Below are 9,768 nucleotides of genomic sequence, written 5' to 3'. Positions count from 1 at the left end.
ATTATTTTTATTTTACCACTTTACTGACTACTATTCGTCACCTTTCGTGTGAAAAAATCTAAGATAGCGTTTATAGTACAGCAAGGGTCTGCGATATATTACAAATGTTTGCTTCAATTGCCTAGATTTAGTTTATTAAACGATTAATTGATTTTCGAAAAAATATTAGTTAGAATTATGAATTATTAATCCGAAACTGGGGAGCTAATCGTTTTTCTTCCACTACAACATTTTTTTTTATAATTCACAAATATTTTTTATTTCTATTTAGGTTTTTTTTGTAATAGCTTATTTATTTTCGTTAGAAAATGCGTTAGCAAAATGCATTTAAGGTTGCGTACACGACTAGCGAAGTTTTAGATCCTACGTGTACAATTAAATGGAGCGACCATATAATTTTTAAAAAGGCACTGAAATCTAATGTTTCTCTTGCTGTAGCACATCTGTACGCTAGTTTTAAAAGAACGTCAAAACCAATCCAGATGTTCATTTTTTTATGGAAAAGCACATCAAATGTGATTTGATGAATATAGGCTGTCTGCATGCATGCATCGTAGCTTATTAAGGTTTATTGTAATATAAAGTTTTGCACCCACCCGCACACGCCGGCTCACACCAAGAGCCCACAAAGATTTAACCTGGGGATTTCCAGGTGTATCCCTCTCAAGCCTGTATTGATAAAGCAGACAGGATCCCCCCTCTGAGGATTCCAACAGACGCTAAAGAAAAACAAAAATCACTGCCAAGACTTATGTCAGAATCACATACTGTAGGTGTTATAATACGCACGGGCTCTGTTGTTCAGCCCTGATATACATGTTATGATGCTACTAAGGACGGAGCCCCCGGCGGGAGCGCCCGAGGTCGCGCCCTGCGCGGCGCGGCGCTGCCCGGTGTCGCGAAGCCGCCAGCCCGGATTGGCACAGCCGCCGCTCCACAGCAGTGGGCGGGTTTGTTTTGGGTCCTCAGCTGGGGGGAGGGGCGGAGCCAGCGGCAGACCCGGAGCCGCAACGGGGAGAGCGGGCTGCGGCGAGGAGGTAAGACCCCCGTCTTCGCGATGCCGCTTTTGACATACATGTATGACGAAATCCGCAAAGCATTTGGAGTCCCTTTCTCCAAAGAGGCAGAAATGAGTCCGAAATATGAGCAACGCACCGTGTTGCCCGCTCATAGGCAGCGTTTTTCGTTGTTTTTTTTTAATAAAGGGAGTAACGATGTGGATTTGTTAACCTTGCCACTCCCTGCAGGTTTTTGTTCTGTGATGTCCGGATCGAGATACCTTATTAAATATTAATAAGACAATTTTTATTACGTGTTGATATTTGCAGGTATTTTCATGCAACTCTACGTTATAGCGATGGTTTTCCATTCGTCTTTCGCCACACTTCTCACTGCGGTCGGAATTGTAGTTCGGAAGGATGATTGCAGGGTGATGTATTCCCGGGATTACGGTACCCCCCTACCATGAGTACTCGAACATAAAGGACACATCTTCCGTGGATTTCATCCTTGCGAAGATAATAATCCCTGCTTTTGTTTTGTTAATTATAAATGAGGTAACGTCGGCACTTACCGTGAGTCAGTATGTCCAACGTCTTACTCTAACAGTGTATTAAGGGAGATGTTAGCCCCTAAACTTTATTTTTAAAACGCTAAATGTATGCTGTTTCCCCCCTTCATAATACAGCCTGCATCCCCGTAGAATATTTAAAATGCGATGTTTACCCTTTGGTGTTAGCTTCCGACTGGCACAGAGCAAAACAACGTCTGTACAAATTGTGAATTGCTTAGCAACAGCTTTGGTGTAGTAATAATATAAATCCCATGTTGTACACGCTTTCACCGGGCAGAGCGAATTTGTGCTGTACATCGCTTGAAAAAAACTGATAGACGTCGAGCGTGATTAAAACCGACATCTCTGTACTATTTAAATCTGTTTACTTGAGCTGCAACCTCGTTGCCTGATGTTGCCAGACGAAGAAAGGCAGAATATTCTAACCGTTCATCCGTGTGAGTAGCATGTAGGTCACATCGCCCCCCCTGTCCAAACACAGTTGTTTCCCGTTATATAGATATGTAAAGGTTCGATTAAAATGGAAAAAAAGTGATCTGAAGCAGATCAAGATTACCCGATTGCGGTAGGAGAGTAGTGTTTCAGAGTAACCTAGTCTCCCGTGACTTTTCCAAGTTCGTTTACAATGCGTGTCAAAAGCTAAGCCACCGGTAGCAATGTGTGTGTAGGTGCCTTCATATTCCTGCGCAGGACTTGTAAAAGACATAGTGCCTCTTTAACGGTCTTCAGACCACTATAGCATAAATGTGTGGTGCTGTGTGACGTTAAACATTTTTATACATATATACAAGTATAAATTGTATAAGTAGGAACATTTGTGTGTTGGTATTTCTGTAGTTGTGTATTACATATAAACCAAGCAAAAATAAAAATGGATACAATATATTTTAAGAAGGTGAGCTCTGACATGCACTAGAGCTGCAGTTTTGGTACTTTCATTGTATTTTGTAAATGAACAATTAAACATTTAGTAAGCCAAGACCATACAGTTGTCTTCTTTTCAGCTGAAATCCACAGAGAGCTTTTGCATTCTTTTATTATTTATTAGGTCATACAGTTATGTCATATGTATGTTTGTAGGGGACTGCAAGAAAAAAAAAGTGCTTTGGCTCGCAAAGTGTATATATACAAACAATACTGTGTCATGGCTGGCACGGGGGTGCAATAATATCATTGCTGTGCTCACAGTCCTGGGGCCAGTTCCTGGACGTGGGGTGCTGTCTGTGTGGAATTTGTATGTCCCCCTCATGTTCACGTGGGTTAACTGCTGGTGCTCTGGTTTCCTGCCACAGTCCAAAGACATGCTGGTAGAGTCACTGGTTTCAGGGAAAATAGACCCTGTTGTGAGTGTGTGTGTGTGTGTTTGTCTGTGTGTGCCCAGTGATGGACTAGCATCTCACCCAGGGTGTATCCCAATCTGTGGGATACACAGGCTTCCCCCGTGACCCTGCTTTGGATAAAGCACAAAAGGGACAGACTGAATTGTGTGCCATTCAAAAGGAGTTAGAACAGATCTCCTGCAGCTATTACTGGAGGTTAAATCAGGATGTATTATATGGTATGTTTCAAAGGGTCCATCTTCCTATGTTTGAAGCATCCATGCGCCTGATCTATCTTCAGAATTTATGGTGGATTATACTGGGTATTTGCTTGAAATGTAAAGTACAGAAGGCTCCAGGTTTTGCTGTTGTTTAAGACAAGTGTATGGAATTGCATGTACAATGCATAATCCAAAATCGGTGTGTTTAATCAATATTTAAAAGCTATTCTTTGTCTATATTTTTGATCAGGTCAAAATAACCTTCAACAATTAAATGTTTTCATGCTAGTGAAAGTAGCTTGTAGAATTGCCATCAAATAGTGAGCACTGAAAAAACCCCAACAAGTACTGAATTTTGCCCTTGTGGATATACTTGAGATGCTCTACAACATAATGGCAAAACGGTAATTCACGTACAATAGCTCAGAACCTCAAGTATGTGGAATTTATGTAAAGCAATCTGTATAATATTTGCATGGGTAGTTTCTGTTTGGTATCTATTACAGCCTAGTGTTTCATCACTAACCGTAAGCATGCATGTGCACAAGCTTTAGAACATATTACTGCACAGGTGACAGATTATTAACATATTATATATTATTTGCAGAAGTATCATTTATTTAGAAAAGTGCAGGTGCTGTACCTTTTTTTTATGGATTCTAATGCCAACTCAGTTGACAAAAGTAATTCCCACAGCAATAGAAATAAAAGCACAAACACAGTAGATACTGGAAAACCCTGAACTGAATAGCATCTCAATTAGTGATCAACTATTCTAACGTAACTAATACATCTTTCTTTTAAGAGTGGCTTTAAAGCTAATCTCGTCAGTTTCCCTTTGGCCAAAAAGCTGGTGCAAATCTTACAAAGATTCTAACTGTAATCTTTTTATCTTGAAGTATTTGTGAACATTTGCGATGTGTCTATGTCAGACATTCCCTTTATTTAAATAAAAAAACCTGACAATTATTTTTGTTTCATAACTTCTCCTTGTAAATCAAGCAAAAGCAACACCAATGAAAATAAATGTTATGCATGACCCATGTGGTCCCCAGAATACTGTATTCGAAGCTGTATGATTCAAAATATCCTTCAAATTTGTACTGTAGATGTCAGACTGATTGTCAACAGGTGACATGGAGTACGTTCTTATCAGAGTAACCAGTTCAGGTTATTATTTGACCATTGCCACTTATTTTTCAAATCTGTCAAATCAAAATACTATGTGACGAGCTTCTTGAGAAGATGAGTATTAGGACTTTCTACATTGAAGGATTTTTATTTTCCAGTAAAGTTTGATTCCACTGCAAGGAGCCAATTATTCCACTATGGTCAGCAGGGATAATACATGGAACTTAAGTGTTAGATCTTGAAACTTTTTAATCTAGGTTCAATTCTTAAGACAAAAAAAGTGAGGCTTGAATAAGAAATGTCATATGACTGGCATATGTACTTTTGATTTTATATTTTAATAACTGTAGGTTACAGAAGCTTTATTAGAATTAGCTATAGTTCATTCTAATTTAGATTTGTACTTTAAAGTCTGTAAGGTATTTGACCATGCAACTATCATATACTGTACAAATACTTCTAGGTACCAATTGTTAGGGAAACAGTAACAGAACATAATACTTTTTTTTTTAATTGGTTAAATTCTTATTTCTAGGCTGTAGAATTAAAACCACTGGTTGGCATAACCCGATATTAAAACTGTGCATTGTGTTGTTATCTATGCATATGATTTTTAGAATGTTAATGACTTACTTTATGAGGAGTAATATCAAAATGATTCTACAGCTATTTAAATCTGTTCTGCACTGAAAAGTAATTGACAAAGTAAGAAAAAAGCATAACCTATGCTTATATGCTTAATGTAAAATAGTGTGGTGGATGCAGCTTTTTAAAGAGTATTAAAGCTTAGAATGTAATGGTTGCTTATAGAAATCTCTGTCTTTCTAATAATCCATTACTCAGACAGTAAAATTAGCTAAACATGGATTCATAGAAATGAAGTAAGGAAGAATACTAATGACCTCACTTAGAAAACAGGCACATCTTTTTGCTGAAGTGTGTGCTGTGGGTTTCCCAAAGAGAAAAAAACCGAAAAGCATTTCTGTTTAATTAAAAGTATTGGTGAAACGCCCAAATATTTCAAGTAACTGATAATTAAGCATCATTATATTGGAAAGTTTCCAGATTTGTATTGTGTATAAAGAAATATCCAGTCGACGCGTGTTAAAAAATAGTGGACAGGGCAGCTACAATCAGCATTTAAGTAAAGCTTGTGCTAAACATTTTAATGAAAAGGAAATGTTTTTCTAGCTATAATGACTTCATCCAGGGCTCTCAAGTGAATCAACTAAAGGCAACATCTTATATTCCAGATACATCTTATATTCCAGATGTTATTAGCTTTCTTACCAGTTTTCTCTGAGTTACAGTGCCTGATGTGGCAAAGCACATAATGAGTAGTGGAAGGCTTGGTGGGCTTGATTTAAACAGTCTGTAATACAGAACCTTTGCATACAATAGGATGCCAAATTGCTGAGTAAAGTTGAAGTAGTTTTGAAGTACAGTCAGAAAGAATCTACATAATTGTATAAATAATACATAAGTCATATAAACTGTACACCGTTTAATGATGACACAGAAAACTGTGTATGAATTGAAAATAAAGCAAATGCAAGTGATCCCATCTAGAAATGCAGGTGTTATAAGTGGGTTGTCTTGAATTGAGTGCTATCTAATTAAATTAAAATCCCATAAAGAAGCATCTGTCCCACCTTGTGAGCTGCCAGTTCTTACCATGTAGGATGAGAAGGCTGGGACTTTTACAGAACAATAAAACACATTTACAGTTGTTAGCCTCAGTGTCTCGTGGCGCTGGCATTCTGGTTTCAGTTCCAGACCTGGGGTGCTATCTGCGTGAGGTTCGTATGTTCTTCCCTTGTTCATGTGGGTTTCCTCTGGGTGTTCCAGTATCCTTCTACAGTCCAAAAACAATCTGGTAGATGAAGTGGTTTCTGGGAAAGCTGTCCCTGGTCGCAAGCGTGTGCTTGTCTGTGTTTGTGTCTGCCTGCCCTGTGAGGGACTGTTGTCCCATCCACGGTGTGCCCTTGCCTTGCGCCCCATGCTTGCTGGGATAGACTTCGGCTCTCCTGAGGCCCTTTATTGGAAGAAGCGGTTCAGAAAATGGATGGATGGATAAAACACATTCATGGGGATTATCAGCCCATTGGAGTGTGAGTTTATGAAAAGATTTAAAGATGATTAAAAAATAATAATGATGCTCTATAGTGAGACTGTTAGAAATCCTGCAACCAACCTGTAGATTAGGACACGTCACCAGGTTATAATGACATAATTTCCTTCAAGTTCTTAAAAAAACTTTAAACTCCCCCCATGTTGGAGGACGGATACTTGTTACCTCACAGTGGATGAAATTTGTTTTGATTTTGCGGCTGTGTAGACATTAACAGTCTGGGGTCTGACCCGTGTCAAAGAATGGGAAAATAGTCAATTCTAGGTATTGCAGCAGAGGAGACTATAGCAAGGTTCATAAGCCATCTTAGTATGGAATGACCTCGCTGTGGTGATTCTTCTTCCTGGGTTCAACAACAGCATTCAGATTTCCAGTGTCAGTGGCCCAGAGCTACACAGCTCAGAGTACAGCGACATGATGATCAGCCCCTATTTGTATGCTGGGTGTTGAATAGATTATCCATGAATGTCTGCAACGCAAGGAACTCTGTGCATTGGTCACGGAAATACTTACTAACACAAAATTTGACGCCTCTGATGTATGAGTTAATGCAACATTATAATGTACGTTCCAAATGTGGAATGCAAGCTTCACCACACAGTCACTACAAGGACAAACATCACTCAGCCTCATTGCCTTTGCTTTGCCCTGCTTTGAGCACCTGGTGAAACACAAAAGACTAGATCTAGGGATTATGGGAGATCCTTCCTAACCCATCCAACCGTTTGGACACAGTGATGATGTCTCAAGGCCAGCAAGTTGCTTGGTGTTGACACTTCCAGTCCTGTTTCATTTCTGTATCAGTTGTATGATTTCAATTCACAGTTTTACATCTGAAGAACACTTAGTCTTCTCCTTCGAATACATTTATTAACCATTGGACAGCAGTGTGGGATAGTGGTTAGGGTTTTGGACATCTAGGTTCAATTCTAGGGGAAATTGTTGCTGTATCCTTGAGAAATGTCCTTTACTTAGACTGGTCAAGCGAACCTATGGGTATAAATGGATACAGAAAGATGTATAAAAATAGATAACTGTACTCTCTCTAAAAGAATTTGGCTAAATGCAGCAGCCAAATAAAATAAATTAATTTATCAGAGACAAATTAAATAATGTGCTGCCTCATTTAAATCAAGAGATTGAGACTAGTTTGATAAGATATTTCCACTTCTTGTGTGTTAGGTACATTGGTGTGGAGCATAATCTTTCTTCAGAGAAATGCACTAGAAGACTTATGGTATTAGGGTTATGTATCAGTGATGGTTTGTTGGATTTAAGAATTTTCTCAGCTCTTGACACAATGACAGTTTCCTGGCCTTTGACAGTGGCAAACGTTTGAAGATCATAATGTATCGAGCCCCAAAATAACCATTGTGATGACAGAATTGTGGTTCTGGTGAAGTTCCGTTTTCTTCTTTCCTGTCTATAAAAATAGATCCCCAAATGTTAAAAAACAGCGAGGTTTGATCAAGATAAGGGATTCAGTTGTAACAGCTTTTACGCCATGTCGTCCACCATCACGGGACCTGTTCTGCCTGTTGGGGGGAACGCCAGCTCTTTTCTGCAAGCCGACCTCTCAAAGTCTTTTCAATTTGATGCTACCAAAGCGCATCACTCCCTGACAATACTGTGAGTGCTTGGCTGCCTGGGCAGTTCCAGGGGGCTGCTGTTGCTTGGCTAGCTGAGGAAGCCCTGACAGACTCAGGCCCATCCAATTATGGGGAATTCCTGGTAGCAGTAAGCTAATGACAGCCTAGGCTGCAGCAGGCAATGTCCGGAGTAAAGGACCCATCCTGTGTTACTATACTAGGTGAGACACCTAGGATGCCCCACCAACAAAACTCTCACATGGCTGAGGCTTTGAGGCACATGAAAGACCACATGATAACCATATTATCTTACTTTAACTAGACTGAGGGAATCATATCAGCGGTATAATACTGTCTGTTCCCTTGGTGTCAACAGCACTCCTCATTCTTTTTCTTGGTATGGCTCCATTGTCATCAGTGACAACAAATTCCTTCATTTGGTAAAACTAGTGTGGTTGTGATTGATAAATTTGGTCAGAATTAGGCTGCCTTAGCCATTCTTCATCACAGACTGCCTGCAATATGAATCTGTACGTTAATTAATGAGAACATGCCTTTCCATCATCAGTATGTTACTCTTTGGTGAGAAATAACCAATCAGAGCTTGCATCAAGAGGAAGATCTGATGAAAGTCACATTGGTGAAACTCCACTGCACAGTGAAAGACAGTGGTCTTTGTGCCTTGCTCTAACCCTGTGAATTATCCTATATTAATATCTTCAGAAACCTGACTAGAAAAAATATCAGAGCTGTCCGTCTTCCAACGACTTGAAACCAATTGTTAGCAGGCATTTTATTCAAAGTATTACAAATGCATAGAGTGTATTTGCTTCATACAGTTCTAAATGACTTTAAAGCCTTGCTTGGATTTAATGCATACCACAAGGGTCGCATTGCCATAAACCTTGAGCCCTTAATCCTTCAGCCATTGCAGTAAGGCACTCCAGACCAGCAAGAAGCCTGATCTGTAGCCCTTAGACTAATGAAACATTTCCTGTATGAACCCTGAAAGAGGATTGTGCTGAGTTTATGTATTCATTATTTGGCAGAGTTTTGCATCTTGGACGTGACAGACTAATGCTGCTTTTATTCAAAAATGCTTTCTGTGAGATTAAGATAACTAATGGAATTACTTGTAACAGGACTTTTATCGTTTTTTTTGTCCTTTGTAAGGAATAAAGAAACAAATCGTTGCAAAGTGCAAACGATCTTGAGGATGATTAACACAGTCCACCTAAAACCTGAGTCTTTTATATACTGTATGTTCTGCATTAACTAAATCTTTTGACTGTTGTTTAATCTGTTTTACAGTAACTGGTCTGCATGAATCCATGTTGAGAACATAAGAAAGTTTACACACAAGAAAAGTCCATTATCTTATTGATCCAAACGATCTCATCCAGCGTTTTCGTGAATTAAGCCAAAGTATCAGCTTTAGCCTTGTTCAGTTCCCCCCCAGCCATTTGGATAAGGTTTTTGGGTTTAAATGAACATTTTCCAAAGCTGGTTTGTACTAATGTCCAATAAAAAGCAGAAATAATAGAGGGGTAAAAACATTCCCAAATAATTAGGTGGCTGTTTGGCCCAGTCAGCTCATTAGGTGGCTAGTAATTAGCAAATTGATCTAAGGATTTTATTCAAGTTCTTGGGTTATGTACTAGGCCTAGAAATCTGCAAGGGATGCTGCACAGTGTAATTAGGTCTGTGTCATAAGGCAAGAGGAGAAATACTAGTGTAAATTCTCCTGTTCTAATCTTTGGCACACCAGAAGTACTCCTGCACTCCAGTGCCTCAGTATAACATT

The sequence above is a fragment of the Atractosteus spatula genome, chromosome 2 (genome assembly GCF_055471065.1).
Source record: "Atractosteus spatula isolate fAtrSpa1 chromosome 2, fAtrSpa1.hap1, whole genome shotgun sequence".
Classification (NCBI taxonomy): domain Eukaryota; kingdom Metazoa; phylum Chordata; class Actinopteri; order Semionotiformes; family Lepisosteidae; genus Atractosteus; species Atractosteus spatula.
The sequence above is the reverse complement of the archived record's forward strand: the minus strand, read 5'-3'. Positions refer to the sequence as shown.